At 43.1% G+C, this 17,488-nt stretch overlaps 1 protein-coding gene across 3 annotated transcripts in view; it reads left to right on the top strand.

Moving 5' to 3' along the window:
- Positions 1 to 17,488, top strand: part of LOC105468810 (GRB2 associated binding protein 2) — a 220,856-nt gene that overhangs the window by 58,424 nt on the left and 144,944 nt on the right. The window lies entirely within an intron of this gene.

Here is a 17,488-nt window from a genome sequence, read left to right as displayed (position 1 = left end):
AGATCAGAATTAATCATATTCATGAACAGTATTAATCTGTTGAATAATCAAACCATCAAGGTAGCTGCATTGGTCGAGTTGCTGTTTATGGACTTTCTGGTTGAACAGAATGGTCTTGCCATTCTTAGTGTTATGCCCAGACCGTTTATTCCCCGAAGAAGACCACCAGAGTCCAGAGTCAAAGCTAAGCAGCAAGGATCTTTATTACAGGTTCGAACCTGGAACTCTCCCTCGCTCGTGAAACGAGACGGGCAGGAGAGCTCCCCCACTCAGCTCCGAACAATGTTATATAGTCTAAGAAAAGTGGGCATAGAGTTATTATACAAATCAGATATATGATTGGCTAGTGTTTGAACAAGGCGATTTGGCTAACTATGATTGGTTCCTGCCATTTCTGATATTTTGGTTCAAACTTTGAGGCGGGAGAGCAGGTTTATGGCAGCAAGAGTTTATCTTACTTAAACACGTCTTGTGACCTTGCCTCAGAACTTACAAAATCTCTGGTATGTGCAAAACAAAATCTCTGGTACGTGCAGAAAACCAGGTACTCACAGAACTTACGAAATCTCTGGTATGTGCAAAGATTAGAGAGCAGAACAAGGGTGTAGCGGGTGGGGGGCGGGTATACATCTATCTTTGTGTCCTTTCATTTCCCCCTTCTCATAAGTAACTGGATGTCCAATCTTGGATTTCCAGAGTCTTATAATATAGCCTCACTTTCTGGGTGCAGGAGAGGCTGGTGATGGCTACGGAGGACCATTAGTTGGATGGTATCAAACCTTTCTCTGACAAATTGTAAAATTTTATTTACCACACAGGGGCCTATAGTGAATAGAAGTAGTAAAGACATTAGGGGGCCTAAAAGGGGTGCCAGAAGGGAAAACATTGAAGAGCTCCACCAATTGTTAGCGGCTGTAGTGAATTGTTGCTTTTTCATTTCTAAGCTTAGTTCGTGTAGGCGTTGGACTTTTTCCTCAACTAACCCTGACTCATTTATATAGAAACAGCATTCTTCTTTGAGGAACATACAGGTACCTCCTTTCTCAGCCGTGAGTAAGTCTAAGGCTCTGCGGTTTTGAAGGGTGACCTGTGCTAGGGAGGTGAGCTGCCGCTGAAGGGAGGCTAGGGAATAGGCGGAGTCTTCCATAGCAACAGAGAATTGTTGTAACAGCTTGTCGTTTTCTATCATGGAGTGTTGTAGGGCCCCTCCTGCTAACCCCGCTGCGACGACAGAGGTGGTTAAGGATATTCCGGCAATTAGTGGTAGAAAAACTGCTCGTCTATGTCGCGCAGTTTTAGTTGGGGCGGTCCCTGCCCAGCCTATGAACTCTGCCGGGGTTAGCAGTGTCAGTCGGGGAACTAGGGTAACAGGGATACACAACTGTCCGTCAGAGATGCTTTTGGACAGAGTTTTTAACAGAGTCATATTATACCAGAAGAACACACCAGGGGGAGCATATATGGGACTATTAGGGTATGTAGCCGACTGGTTACAGAGGCTGTTGCTAAATGCCGAATAACAATAGGGGTATTTCTCTTGGTATGGGTCACGGTACAGGGCCACATCGGGTATCGTGACTATCGATGAGTTAAAACCTGTATAGTTTGTGGGAGGGGAGGATAGAGGAACAGCCATTAATGGTGGTCTTCCTAGGGTTGCACACATAAAGCAAGAGGACAGGTCGCCTAAACCAGTGAGGTTGGCGAATGCTAGCCCTTCCCGTAATAGAGTTAGCCAGGAGAAGGGCTGCAAGTCTTGTGATAGCTTGGTTTCTTGCCTGTGGATTTGTGTGTGGATTAAGGGTTGAATCTGGACTAGACTTCTCCACAGATATAAATGGCTACTGGGCCAGGTACTAGTTGATGAGTAATATACTCCCCCATGTTGTGGGGTTGTCCACCGAGAGTCCTATGGGTCTCTAATTATCCAAGTGTAAGTGACGGGAGACTCAGTTTTGTAAAAATACCACCCTTGTCGTTCTCTCCAGTATCGGACAGAGTGCGTCTTACAGTAGCTATATGGGCAACCTGCACTCTGGTGCCACCAATAATTTTTACAATTATATTCAGTTTGATCATATTCAAAACAGATCATGGGTATTGCTGGTTGGGCAATCTGGAACCTAGTGAAATTGAGGTAAACTATAGTATTACACCCTGAGGGGGGGCAGTCTGCGCTAGCTAGCAGTTTACCCGCTTGGGGGGTTTCCCCGGGGTGAGTTTTGTTCTCATAGAGCCAGAACCTCCAGACATAGGGATTAGACGGCGCAGCAGTGAGGAGAGTCAGATGCATAAGGCATAAAAGCATAGGTAAGCTAGACATGGTTACGGCTATGGGGATGACGGCGCAGGGTTAGCTTTAAGGGATTGTTCTTAGCTTTGTCTATAGTCCATGTAATCGGTGCTCCAGACGGCTCGAGAAGGTCAGATGTTGGGTCCAGTGGTTTGACGTGTGTGTAGTGGATCCACGAAGCGATGCCTTCTACTTTGAGAGCGGTGGGAGTAGTCAGGAGTACTTGCAGTGGTCCTTTCCACCTGGGTTGAAGAGTTTCTTGCCGGTGGCGCTTGACTAGGACCCAGTCTCCCGGCTGGAACGGATGAGGCGTCGGCGGAGGTCCTGCCTCGTACAGTTCTCGTAGTCTGGGCCAAATTTCCTGGTGAATTTTCTGTAAGGCTTGTAAGGAGAACAGGAGCTCAGAGACATTTTCAGTTTCAGGTTTGAGTAAGTCATCTTTTAGACTGGGGACCAGGGGTGGGGGTCTGCCATACATGATTTCATATGGTGTGAGGCCTAGTCTGTAAGGGGTATTTCGGGCCCGGAACAGAGGGTAGGGGAGAAGTACTACCTAATTAGCGCCAGTCTCCATGGTCAATTTAGTTAAGGTCTCCTTCAGAGTCCGATTCATCCTTTCTACCTGTCCTGAGCTTTGGGGCCTATAAGCACAATGTAATTTCCAATTTGCCCCCAGAATGGAAGCCAAATCCTGACTTACCTTAGCAACGAAGGCTGGTCCATTGTCTGACCCTATTTGGATGGGAAAGCCATACCTGGGGAGGATTTCTTCCAAAATTTTCTTTGCTACAACCTGAGCAGTTTCTCTCTTAGTTGGGAACGCTTCTGTCCATCCTGAAAAAGTATCTACAAAGGCAAGTAAGTACTGATACCTATATTTTCCAGGCTTTATCTCAGTAAAGTCTATTTCCCAATAGATACCAGGCCTAGTTCCTCTACACCTAATTCCTGCGGTGGTCTGGGTTTGGGGGCAAGCGTTGTTTAGTTGGCAGGCTTTGCAATTTGTTGTCACATCGCTGGCCAGTTCAGCTATGCGCCTGATTCTAAACTTGGAGTGCCTGATTAAGTCCATCATTCGCCGGGCACCCAGGTGGGTTGTCCGGTGGATGTGTTCCAACACCTGCCGTCCTAATTTTTCTGGTAGGATGGTTTGGTCATTTATATCAGTCCACCACCTATTTTTAACCTGTTTTAGGGGAAGCATGTTCATCCATTCGCGATCCTGTTCGGTATAGTCGGGAAAACATGGCAAATTTCGCGGGCCAGGATCGGGGAGCTGGAGCGCGAGGAGCTGACTGGGAGCTTTTGCTATGCTCCTTGCGGTTTGGTCGGCTAAGAAGTTGCCTCGAGCAATTGGCGTAGTTGGTTTCTGATGCCCAGGGCAATGTACGATAGCCAATTTCTTTGGTTTCCACAAAGCAGTTAATAGAGCTAGGATCTCTTGCTTGTTTTTTATTTCTTTGCCTTCGGCTGTTAATAGTCCCCTTTCTCTGTAGATGGCCCCATGTATGTGCGCAGTAGCGAAAGCATAGCGGCTATCCGTGTATACTGTTAGTTTTTTCTCTGCCCCTAGGGTGAGGGCCTGTGTAAGGGCTATCAGTTCAGCTCTTTGGGCCGATGTCCCTGGAGGCAAGGGTTCCGCCCAGATTACCTCAGTCTCTGACGTTACAGCCGCTCCTGCATACCGCTGGCCTTGGTGGACGTAGCTGCTGCCATCAGTGAACCAGGTGAGTTCTGTGTCAGGGAGCGGACGATCTTGCAGGTCCTCCCGCACCCCATGCACCTGAGCCAGTATCTCAGTGCACTCATGGGACGGGGCGTCCAAGTCTGGATTTGGCAGCAGTGAAGCAGGGTTTAAAGAGGTTGGGGGCAGAAAAGTTATTCTGAGGGGGTTTAACAGCAGTCCTTGATAGTGGGTGAGCCGGGCGTTACTTATCCATCGGTCCGGCGGCTGCCGGAGGACGCCTTCAATGGCATGCGGGGTTATAACGCGCAACTCTTGCCCCATGATAAGTTTATCAGCGTCTCGGACCATTAGGGCGGTCGCCGCGATTATCCGGAGGCAGGGTGGCCAGCCAGCAGCCACTGAATCTAATTTTTTTGACAAATAGGCAACTGGCCTCTGCCAGGGGCCTAGCTAGGTACTGTGTTAACACGGCTTTTGCAACACCCTTACTTTCATCCATGTATAAGTGGAAGGGCTTGGAGACATCAGGGAGCCCTAGCGCGGGGGCTGATAACAAGGCAGTTTTGATTTGCTGAAAGGCCAGCTCAGCCTCTTCCGTCCAATTGAAGGGCTGCCGTTCCTTTGTTGCCTGGTATAGGGGCTTGGCTAACTCAGCAAATCCGGGTATCCATAACCTACAGAACCCTGCCGACCCCAGGAATTCTCTCACTTGCCGTGTTGACTGGGGTCTAGGGATGCGTAGGACTGTTTCCTTTCGGGCTTTGGTTAGCCAGCGTTGCCCCCCTTTTAATAGGTACCCTAGATAAGTTACCTCCGACTTGCAGATCTGAGCCTTTGTTGCTGAGGCTCGGTAGCCTAGCTCCCCCAGAGTCTTCAGGAGGTCCTCAGTCCCTTGAACACAAGTTTCCGGGGACCTGGCCGCTATTAAGAGATCATCAACATATTGCAAAAGAGTTATTTCAGGGTGTTGCCGCCGGTATTCACCCAGATCTTCATGAAGGGCTTCATCGAACAGGGTTGGCAAGTTCTTGAACCCTTGTGGCAGTCTGGTCCATGTTAGCTGACCGTTGATGCCCCTCTCAGGATCCGTCCATTGAAATGCAAAGAGTTCTTGACTTTTGGGAGCCAGAGGAAGGCTGAAGAAAGCATCTTTTAGATCAAGAACGGTATACCACTGTTTTTTGGGATGTAAGGCACTCAGAAGGGTGTATGGATTGGGCACAGTGGGATGTATGTCCATGACCCTTTTATTAACTTCTCTTAAATCCTGTACTGGCCTGTAGTCCGTACTGTTGGGTTTACGAACAGGTAACAGTGGAGTATTCCAGGATGAGTGGCAAGCCCGTAGGACTCCCTGGTCTAGGAGTCGGCGGATATGGGGCGTAATTCCTTCTCTTGCCTCCAGGGGCATAGGATATTGCCGAACCCGAACCGGGTCCGTCCCTGGCTTAACTTCCACAAATATGGCAGGTCGATGTTTAGCTAGCCCCAAGCCCCCAGTTTCTGCCCACGCTTCAGGGAAACGCTGGAGCCAAGAGTCAATTCCCTGATCGGGGGGCTTTTGCTCTTGATGGAGTCGGTACTCATCTTCTAAGGTGACAGTCAGGATAGATATTGGCCTGTTTTGGGAATCAGTTATCTTGGGCCCTTCTGGCTCAAAGTGGATTTGGGTCCCCATCTTTGTCAGCAAGTCCCTCCCTAGTAGAGGGCAGGGGCTCTCTGGGATGACTAGGAAGGAATGGGAGACTTTTCCCGTTCCTAAGTCTACAGTCCTCTGGGTTGTCCAGGGGTATTTTTTGATGCCTGTGGCCCCGTGCACCCAGGATGTTTTCTTAGATATTTTTCCAGTTGATTTGGTTAGGACTGAGCATTCCGCCCCAGTATCGACCAAGAAGCAAACTGGGGACCCCTCCACTTGCAAAGTTACCCTGGGTTCGGGGAGGGGGTCCGAACCCCGTCCTCCCTAGTCAGAGTCCTGGGTAACGAGTACGGAGGTAGGGTTAGCTGGTCTCCGTTTCTTTGGGCAGTCTTTAATCCAGTGGCCACGTTCCTTGCAATAAGCACACTGATCTTTTTCTAATCCTTGCCTAGGGCCTTGCTTTTTCTGCTTTCTGTTTTGGCCATTTCTTGCCTGGGGGAAAGCTGCTACTAAGACTTTGGTCATTTCTTTGGTTGCCTTGAACTGTTTTTCTTCTGGAGTATCCCTATTATTATAAACTCGCTGGGCCATCTGAAGGAGGTCCTGAATCTGCTTTCCCTCTAAACCTTCTAATTTCTGGAGTTTTCTTTTAATATCTGGTGTTGCCTGGTTTACAAAGGACATTACTACCGCTGCCTGATTTTCCGGTGCTTCCGGGTCCATAGGGGTAAACTGTCTGAAGGCTTCCATTAATCTCTCTAAATACACAGCGGGGCTCTCTGTCTTACCTTGTAACACAGAATATACTTTAGCCAAATTGGTGGGCTTGCGAGCTGCAGCCCGGAGACCCGCCATTAGAGTCTGGCGATAAATAAGCAGTCGTCCCCTACCTTCTGCCGTGTTGTAGTCCCATCTGGGCCGGGTCAAAGGGAAAGCCGCATTAATGAGGTCAGGATTTGCAGTTGGCTGGCCGTCATCTCCTGGAACCAGTTTTCTGGCCTCAACTTGGATTCTTTCCCGCTCCTCCGTTGTGAACAGGATTCGGAGGAGCTGTTGACAGTCATCCCAGGTCGGCTGGTGAGTAAACATGACACTGTCTAACAACGAGGTTAGATCTTTGGGATTATCTGAGAACCGAGCATTTTGGGATTTCCAATTGTATAAATCACTGGTGGAAAAAGGCCAATACATGAGACGGGAGAGCCCGGTATCATCGAGCGATCCTATTTCTCTGAGAGGCAGGGCTACGGTGGAGTCAGGGAGTCGGGAAGCTTGGTCCCGCAGTACGCGGCCTCGCGTTCGGCCAGCCGGCCCCCCCGGGTTACTTTCGCTCTCGGCTGCTTCCGCTTCTCGGTTTCCCTCTATGGAAGCACCACCCTGGGGGACTGGGTCCTGTGGGATAAGGTGCGGATATGGTGGGGGAAGTGTGGGTTCTAACGTTAGGGGGTCCTGGCTGTCTGGCAGCACAGGGGCCGAGGGAGCAGAGGGAGTCCTTTATCTTGTAGGTCGCATTACTAGGACCTTGCAAGGCTCAAGGATGAATGGAGTTATCCAGGGCGGTGGGTCTTCCACAAGATTTTGCCACACTAGAATATAAGGAATTTGATCAGGATGTCCTGACTGCCCTGGCAGGAAAATCTTAGTTTTTACCTTAGTAATAATAGAGAGACAGAAAGTTCCTTCGGAGGGCCACCCTACGCCGAAAGAGGGCCACTCCGAACAGCAAAAAGTAACTAGCTTTCCCTTCTTTAGTTCTACGCTTAAGTTACGCCCCCGAGCCTTCACATCCTTAAAATTGGTAACAAGGAGTGAGAGCGGCGTGCTCTGGTTGTTGCCCATCTTTGGACTGCTCCTACAAAGAGAAGGGGGGACGAAAATGAGTGTGAAGCAGAGGGGAGTATCCGACAGGTCCGGTCCTGGAAGGGGAAGAAAAGGTTTTATGTTTCGTTTTGGGCTTACACTTAACACTTAACAATAACGGACAGACAGTAATAACGATGAGCATTCGCGAGCACGTGTCGGACTTCCGACCTGAGTCAGACGGGGCAACCAAGGATGGAGGCCCCCAGATGGGCACTGGGGAACGTCTCCCACCAGTCCCGAGTGGCTGTCTTCTAGCGCGTCCGCCAAGACCGTGCCACTTACAGAACAGACCAATACAGATTACAGATTACAGATTTCGCGAAATTTCAGGGAGACAGACAGAGACAAAGACAGAGGCAGTGACAAAGCCGGCTTACCTACAGATTAAGATCCGTTGACTTGGGGGTCTGGTGGGCTTGGGGGAAATCCCGGACGAGCCCCCATTTGTTATGCCCAGACCGTTTATTCCCCGAAGAAGACCACCAGAGTCCAGAGTCAAAGCTAAGCAGCAAGGATCTTTATTACAGGTTCGAACCTGGAACTCTCCCTCGCTCGTGAAACGAGACGGGCAGGAGAGCTCCCCCACTCAGCTCCGAACAATGTTATATAGTCTAAGAAAAGTGGGCATAGAGTTATTATACAAATCAGATATATGATTGGCTAGTGTTTGAACAAGGCGATTTGGCTAACTATGATTGGTTCCTGCCATTTCTGATATTTTGGTTCAAACTTTGAGGCGGGAGAGCAGGTTTATGGCAGCAAGAGTTTATCTTACTTAAACACGTCTTGTGACCTTGCCTCAGAACTTACAAAATCTCTGGTATGTGCAAAACAAAATCTCTGGTACGTGCAGAAAACCAGGTACTCACAGAACTTACGAAATCTCTGGTATGTGCAAAGATTAGAGAGCAGAACAAGGGTGTAGCGGGTGGGGGGCGGGTATACATCTATCTTTGTGTCCTTTCATTAGCAAAGAAATACCTCAGCATGTGGCAACATGGATGTGGCCAGTAAGTGCTGTGAGAAGTGAGCAAAGAATAGAAAATTAAGCACTGACGTATTCTGAGATGTTTTCTGAAGGAGCTCAGGCTAAATGCCCTCACCTCCTTGATACTGGCTGAGAGGCTGGATCTTGTGCCTCCAGCCCAGTAGCACTTGGTTTATAATGCTATATGAAGTGACTGCATCTCTAAGCCAAAAATCATGATACGTGTTCTAAGACAGGTTATAGACTGGTATCTTTGGCCTGAATTCCATCTATAAAGTGTTTTGCTTGGCCTGTGGTGTTTTAAACACTTTTAATTAGTCGTAGATTGTTAAAAGCTGAGATCTCTTACATAAAATCCGTAAAATGTCCAGCTTCAAGATCTGGGAACACTGGGCCCAAATTTCTGCTTTTCAGCAATTAGCTGGAACTGGGTGGTAGCTGTCCACTTAAGCCAAAGCATTTGCTTTCCAGTCTGCTGTATCACACACATGTATGCGTGCACGCACACACCAGTCACTCATGTATGTACCTACGTGACCGTTTACACTTCCAGACCATATGCCCTTCGAAGGCAGGATTTTTGTCTATTTTGTTCATTGCTTTTTTCTCATGAGCAGAATGTTGTCTGGCACAAAGTAGGTTAAAGGATATTGCTAGATGGAGGAGGAATGTATTTGTGACTCTTGGTCCAAGTTTATGGGGGAAAAGAGGACAGAATTTTTCAACTTGGAGCTTCTCCAGATATTTGAACTTTGTTCCCCTTTACCCCTGAGATACTGTATGGCTCAGGAATATACCTTAGTATCATAATTTTGTATATGATTTATCTCCCTTGCTAAATGGTAAATTCATTGGGTTCAGGGACCTGTCTTGTATTGTTTTGCATCCTTAAGAATATCTTGCACATAATAAAAGCTTAAATACTCCTTGAATGGTTAGCAGATTTTTAAAATTTCTCATGTAACTTTGTGAATAAAGATGGGGAGATTCTAATGCTGGAGGATCATTTGAGAAGCAACCATTTGAGTTGCTTCTTCACTATATTTTCTCCATAGCCCTATCCCCAATTATATTCCCCATCTAGACTATGATGGGGAATAGAATGTAATTGGGGATAGGGCTATGGAGAAAATATAGTGAATATAGAAGGCTTTTTATAATCCTTAACCCCTGCTCTTTGGTAGCAGGGTTAATTAACCCCCCTTCCTCACTTTGTACATATTCTATTTTAGTACTCATCCTTTTTTTTTTTTTGAGATGGAGTCTTGCTCTGTCGCCCAGCCTGTAGTACAGTGGTGTGATCTCAGCTTACTGCAACCTCCACCTCCTGGGTTCAAGCAATTCTCCTGCCTCAGTCTCCCAAGTAGCTGGGACTACAAGCATGCGCCATGGTACCTGGCTAATTTTTGTATTTTTAGTAGAGACGGAAATCTAATTTTGCCATGTTGGCCACGCTGGCCTTGAACTCCTGACCTCAGGTGATCCACCTGCCTCGGCCTCCCAAAGTGCTGGGATTACAGGCATGAGCCACCGTGCCCAGCCTATTTTAGTACTCATCAACATAAATTTAGTACTGTTTATGGTGAAGAGCTTGTCTCCTACAGTGGACTGTGATTTCCACATCATTAAGAACTCTGTATGTTTTTTGTGCATCTAACAGCTAATACTTATAATGTTTGTGTGCCAACTCTGTATAAACACTATTCTAGGAACTCAGTAAATGTTTGCATTGAATTGAGTTTGTGTTAGGAGTTGTATTAAAGCTTTACACCCCCTTATAGTTTATAAAACATTTGTATATTCATTGTCTTACTTGATTTTGAAATCAACTGAGTGAGTGCTGCAAATGAGAAAAATCAAAGCCCAGAGAAAACTAACTGGTCCAGAATTATACAGCAGTTAATGGCTGAACATCCAGGCTGAACTTTGCCAGTTAGTGGCTGAATATTCACGAAATTCTGATGCCTCCATAGAGCCGGATAAAATTATGGAGGACTTGTCATTCTTGGCTGCGGAATTTGGACCTGTGTATTGAAACAAGAAGAGAAAGGGAAGTGTTTCTTAAGTTATTTTTGGATGAAGCCTTTTTGCAATGCAAGGCTTCATCCCCTCAAGTTCAACAATAGCATTCCTTGGGGGAGTGAGAAGATGATGAATGGTCATCAGTTTGCTTGCCTCACCCAGATTCCATTCCTACCTCCCAGAATTTTCCCTGTTCCCACCCAGCTCCACAGTAACAATCAATCCCAATCAGTGAGTGTACTTCATTTTTTGGATCAAGGAATACCCCTCCCTTTTCTGTCTTCCTCCTTAGGGCTTTGGATAGGAGCCCTTTAAATGATGTTGACTAAAGAACAGGAGGCCAGCCCCTGCATACCGGGAATGCCAGTGGCTTTGTTAGTTGAGGAGGGCACTGCTTAGCACTGCCCTCTAAATCGCAGAGCAGGTGGAGGAAATCTAATTAGCATTTAGTAAGCCAGTGCCCTGGGGAGTTTCTGATAAAGAAAAGGTCAGTGCAAATGGAGAAGGAACACTGATAGGGAGACTTCATTTTCCTAGTGGGAACTTTCTGAAATGGACTGGGAATCAGGTGAGCTGGATTCTAATGCCTGCCCTACCAGTGGCTTTTTAATCACGGTTAAGTCCCTCTGCTTATCTGAGGTTTCATTTTTCTTGTCTATGTCTAGTCCGTTACCAGACTCCTTTTCCTACACAAATATTTGTTTCATAAAAGTGGAAGGGACCTCAGATCATTAAGTTGCTATCACCTGGGGGTGACGGGTGCACTAAATCTCAGAAATCACCCCTGAAGATTTTATTCATGTAACCAAATAATACCTGTTCCCCAAAACCCTATTGAAATTTAAAAAAATATATATGACTGCAGTCATTCCCACCCTTGTATTTCAAGCATAGCGTTGCCAACTACTTGCAAATACTATATAGACATATATATATATATATATATATATATATATATTTTTTTTTTTTTTTTAAAGGTGCTATTACCTGGGAAGCTTTTCCCAACATTACATGTGTCCAAATCTTACTCTGTATCTACTGAATCTTCTGATATCAGTAGATATGTAGTAAATATGTATAGTTTGGGAAAAATTTCTCAGGAAATTTTGATAAAATCCCTGGTTTATGCTTTTTTGAAGAACTTAACCACATATAGCAAACTCGAGGCCTATCACAGTGTTTGCTATTGTAGTTGCTCAGTAATATGTTTGGATAGGAATTTTGCGGGGCCTATTAAGTGAGAAGCTAGAGGTGGAATAACCATTGCAAGCAGTGAGCATTTTACAAAATGGGGATTGAGATCTATTAGTAGGTGATGAAATCAATGGTAACGAGTTGCTACCAGCATTTTAAAAGTAAAATAGAATACAAAAAGTAGCATGTATTGTGTCCAGTTAAGGATATTTATTGAAACTTTTAAGTTCATTGTATTTATAGATACTGTGCTACAATTTAAAAGACATTTCTTACTGAATTTTGGTTAAAAACCTTTGACCTAGACAGGAATCTGTAGTGGAATAAAGACGGTTCTAAGGGTAAGGAGTGTAGAGTTGCAATGTGGGAGCCACATGTGGTGGTTCATGCCTATAATCTCAGCACTATGGGAGGCTAAGTCGGGAGGATAGCTTGAGGCCAGGAATTCCAGAAGCAGTGTGGAAAGGACACTAGGGAATGTAGGTTCTAGTCTTTACCCAAGCTCTTTGACTTTGAGCAAATCACAGTTTTCTCCTGGACCTTATATTCTTTTTTCTCATTGCCCTTAGTACCCTCTGCCTGACTTCAACCCCACATCTGCTTTGCAAGAATTAACTTAAATATCTCTTCTTAACACCTGTCTGATTCTGGCATACAGTAAGTGCTTATAAATATATGTTAAATGGGTGAGAAACTTTCCCTTAGGTCTGTAGGTACTTTCACTGGGCTCGTATATCTACCACTCCATTTAAAACTCTACTTATAGCTTTTTAAGAAAATGTATTTCTAAGCCAGGCACAGTGCCTCATGCCTACGTTTCCAGCACTTTGGGAGGCTGAGGCAGGTGGATTGCTTGAGCTTGGGAATTTGAGACCAGTCTAGGCAACATGGCAAAACTCCATCTCTGCAAAAAATACAAAAATTAGCAAGTCATAGTGGTGCGTGCCTATAGTCCCAACTACTTGGGAGGCTGAAGTGGGAGGATCGCCTAAGCCCAGGAGGTGAGCTGACTGCAGTGAGCTGTGTGTGTCCCCCTGCACTTCAGCCTTAGCAACAAAGTGAGACCCTGTCTCAAAAAAAAAAAAAAAAAAAGAAAGAAAAGAAAATATATTTCTATTTATCTTTTACTAGGTTGTGGTCCCCTGGAAAGCAGACATTTTTATTCATCTGTGTATTCTCAGTACTTAACACAGTACCTGGTATGTAATAGGTGCTTCATAGTGTTGGAGAGAATACATATTTTTAAGAGGCGTATGTAGTAGATGACTCATAAAACATTTATTGAGCACCTACTATATACCAGGCAATGTGGTAGGTATGGGAAGAGATACAAATGTGTGTAAGAGACCAACATCTTCCCTTGAGGAATTTAGAGATTAATTGAAGCATAAGCACACCGAATTGCTGGCAAAACCATTAGGGTTAGTGTCTAGCTATGTGGTTGCTTGTGCAGCTCATGTGTAACTTCTCATTTCTGTATTTGAATACTGGTCACCAGAACCAGACAGGACGAATGTCTTTCCATTCTGATTAATTTTCTTAGGAATTAAGTAAGAAATTGTGTATCTGATATGGTTATCTAGTTCCAAGGAAGGTTAACTTGAGTTGGCAAAAGGAGCCTCACCTTTTTTATGTTTGTTACTGGGAGGTTGTTTAAAAATCTCCCATTATGTAATGGACTTGTCACTTTCTATTTGTAGTAATGTAAATTCTTGCTTTATATATTTTGAGGCCATATTACTAGGTACACATACTTTTTAGAAGTACATGACTTCCTGGGCCTTTGAACCTCCTGTCTTTGTGAAGTGACTGACCCTCTTTGCCTTTTTACCTTAATATCTTTTTTTGCTTGATAGTCATAGAGCTACAGCAGCATTCTTTGAGTAATGTATATACTTTATGTAATTTTTTCCATCCTTTGATTTCAACCTACCTGTGCTCTTATATTTTAGGTGTATCTTTAAAAAACAGTATGTAGATAGATTATGTTTTTGTTTAGTCTGACAAATCTTTCTTTTAACTTGGGAATTTAGTTAATTCACATTTATTGTGGTTAATACAGTGAGACAGTCTTTATCTTTTAAATGGTGAATTACATTGATTTACATTTATTGTGATTATGGAAATGTTTTGATTTGTTGCAACCATGTAGTGTTGTACCTTATATTATACTGAAATTTTCTGTTCTTTTTTTTAAATCGTACCTTTTGGATGGAGCATTTTGTTTCCTTTTTCTAATTTTCTTTTTATCCCTCTGCTTATTTGGAAGTTACACTCTACTTCATTACAAGTTACTCTAGGTATTTTATTATGCATACTTATTAAAATGTTTAAATTTAATAGATAATACATGCACATGACTTAAACACTAAATATTTGAAAAGTATACTGTGAGAAGTCTCCTCTCTATCCTTCTGCCTCCATCTGCTCAGTTCTAATACCCCAGTGTATTTATCTTTATAATATATGTTGGCCTATTAACATATTAGATATATGTTAGAATATATCTAATACAAATTGCAAATATGCATACACATATATATTAACTCCTCCATTTACACAAATAAAGGACAACTTTCTCTATACCTTCTTTTTTTACTTCATAGTATCTCTTGATGCTCTTTCCATGTTGATACATGAAGAGTTTTCTTCCCCATGCCTTTTTTAAAAGCAGCTGAGTGGTATTACATCAATTGGTGAAGGCATAACTAAGTCTTTATTGATGAGCATTTACATTGTTTTCAATATTATTCTTTTAAATAGTTCCCAAAATGCACATATATCATTGTGCACATGTTAGTTTATCTCTAGGATAACTTTCTGGCATTGCCTGGTTAAAGGATGTATACTCTTACACTTTTGATAGATTATATGTAATTTTGCCACATTGCCCTCCAGAGGATTAGTAACTATTTACACGCCTGCCTATTTTTCTACAGTCTTGCCGAGATGACTACCAAAGTTCTGTATGTTTGCCAATCTAATAAAAGTAACATTTCAGTGTATTTTAATTTGTATTCCTTTTGTAAGTCAACACTGGTCTTTTCACATGTTTAAAAATCATTTAGAATTGTTTTTCTGTGAACAATCTGTTCATATTCTTTGCTCAGTTTTCTGCAGGGTTCATGGTCTTACTGATTTGTAGGAGTTCTCTATGTAAGATATTAGCCCTTTGTAATAGGAATTGTGAATTTTAGCGGAATATTTATGACTTCTAACCCAAGTTACCATTTTTTTCCTTGCTTTGCCCATAGGGGTGTGGCAGGGGTGTGTCTGTGTTGCCATGCAGGGTTTGAAAATAGTTTTCGTTTTTAGATTTACAGGTTTCTGTGTAGTCACTATAACAATCATTGTTATGGTTTCTGGATTTTAGGTAATAGATTTTCCCACTTACAGGTTATAAAAGAAATGTGCTATGTTTCATAATTTCATTTTATATTACATTTAATTCTCTGATCCAGTTGGAATTTTTCCTGATCTATGCTTAGAGGTACAGGTTCAACTTTGTTTCAGCTTTATTTCTAACAGTGTCATTAACTCCCATGGATTTGAGGTACTACGTCTATCATAATCTAAGCATTTTATGCATTAGTAACCATTTGTGAACTCATTAAGTATTAAATTCCATTGGTTTGTCTGTATATATACATATAAAATATATATAGCAATATGCTTTGTTTTGATTAATGAGGTGTGTTTTACCATATGGTTGTAATAGTGTCCTCTGCTGTTCTTGTTTTTCTTTATGAACTTTACAATTGTGAACTTCACATTATATTCTCTTACTTAAGACAAATATGGTGTTTTTTTGTTTTTTTTTTTTTGTTTTTCTTTGAGATGGAGTTCTACTCTGTTGCCCAGGGTAGAGTGCAGAGACGAGATCTTGGCTCACTGCAACTGCTGCCTCCTAAGTTAAAGTGATTCTCCAGCCTCAGCCTCCCGAGTAGCTGGGATTACAGGCACATGCCACCACCCCAGCTAATTTTTGTATTTTTAGTAGAGACAGGGTTTCGCCATGTTGGCCAAGTTGGTCTCAAACTCCTGACCTCAGGCGATCCACCTGCCTCAGCCTCCCAAAGTGCTGGGATTACAGACATGAGCCACCACATCTGACCAAAAATATGGTGTTTTTACTGAGTTTATGTTAAATTAATAAATTCACTTAGGGAGAATTGAGCTCTTTCTCAGCACATATATTTTAATTTTTTAATTTGGCCTAAAGTACAGCAATATATTTACTCTCTGTATTAGTTTCTTTTTTCTTTCCTCCTCCTCCTCCTCCTCCTTCTTCTCTTTTTTTTTTTTTTTTTTTTTTTTTGTAGAAACAGGGCTTCGTCGTGTTGCCCAGGCTGGTCTCGAACTCCTGGGTTCAAGCAGTCTGCCAGCCTCGGCCTCCCAAAATGCTAGGATCACAGGCATGAGCTATCACGCCAGGCCTGTAGTAGTTTCTTGTAGTTGCTGTAACAAATGACCACAAATTTGTTGGCTTAAGACAATAGAAATTTATTTTCTCACAGTTCAGGAGGCCAGAAGTCCAAACTTAGGTGTTACAGCACTGTGTTCCTTCTGAAAGCACTGGGGAAAATCTTTTGCCTCTTTTGGCTTCCAGTGGCTCCAGATGTTCCTTGGTTCATGGTTGCATCACTCCAGTCTCTGCCCACGGTCACACTGTCTCTTCCTTCTCTCTCTTCTGTCCCTCTATCTGTTCTCCCTCTATCTCTGTCTTATATGGATACATATGATTACATTTAGAGTTTCCCTGAATTCTCCAAGAGAAGTGCTGCCTATGAATATTACCTTATATGACCAAAGGGTCTGAGACCCTGAACTTAATCACATCTTATGCCATATGAGGTAATATTCACAGGTTGCAGGGATTAGGACATGGGCATATCTTTTGGGGAGCGACCATTCAACGCACTACACCCTTCTTCCAAATAATATAAGAATCTTACTTAGCATACCTAAACTTGAATCACTCCTCCTAACTTATGTTATTGTTGGCCAGTGTTTTCTATCTTGTTTATTTATACCCACATAAAGTAATATTCTTGTTTTACACTGGAAGTGTTCACATTTCCCACATATTTATCAATATCTGTGCTCATCTTTGTTTTCTTTTATGTCAGACCTTCCATCTGGGATTATTTTTCTTCCTAAAGTCTATCCTTTAGAATTGCCTTTAGTGAGGAGAGTCTGTCTGTGGCAATCTGTTTTTTTGTCTGAAAATGTCTTTATTTTGCATTCATTGAGTTTCAATGGCTATTGACTTCTGCATTGAAAGTTAGTTTTTCTTAGCACACTGAAAAATTATTCTGTGATCTTCTAGATTTCACTGTTGCTGTCGAGGAGTTAGCTGATAGTCTAATTGCCATTCTTCTGCAGGTGATCTCTTGTTTCTCTTTTAATGTCTTCTTTTTTGTCTTTGGTGTTCTTCAGTTTCATTACAATATGTGGTTTCTGTTTATCCTGCTTGACATTTGCTGAGCTTACTGGATATGCGGTTTGGTATTCTTTCAATGGTTCTGAAAACATATCAGCCAAAGGCATAGAATAATACTCCATCCTCTCCTATTTAATTATTGAACTTCAGTTACAAGATTAGATATGTGTTAGACCCTCTTACTCTATCATCCATGTCTCTTAAACTATCATTTTTCATATATTTAGTTCTGGGTCACATTCTATGGAATTTCTTTGGATTGCTCTACTAGTTGACTAACTCTTTAGCTCTATCTAATCTGCTGTTTAACTTGACTATTGACTTTTTCATTTCAATTATAATTTTCATTTTTGGACATT

The sequence above is a fragment of the Macaca nemestrina genome, chromosome 12 (assembly GCF_043159975.1).
Source record: "Macaca nemestrina isolate mMacNem1 chromosome 12, mMacNem.hap1, whole genome shotgun sequence".
Classification (NCBI taxonomy): domain Eukaryota; kingdom Metazoa; phylum Chordata; class Mammalia; order Primates; family Cercopithecidae; genus Macaca; species Macaca nemestrina.
The sequence above is the reverse complement of the archived record's forward strand: the minus strand, read 5'-3'. Positions and strand labels throughout refer to the sequence as shown.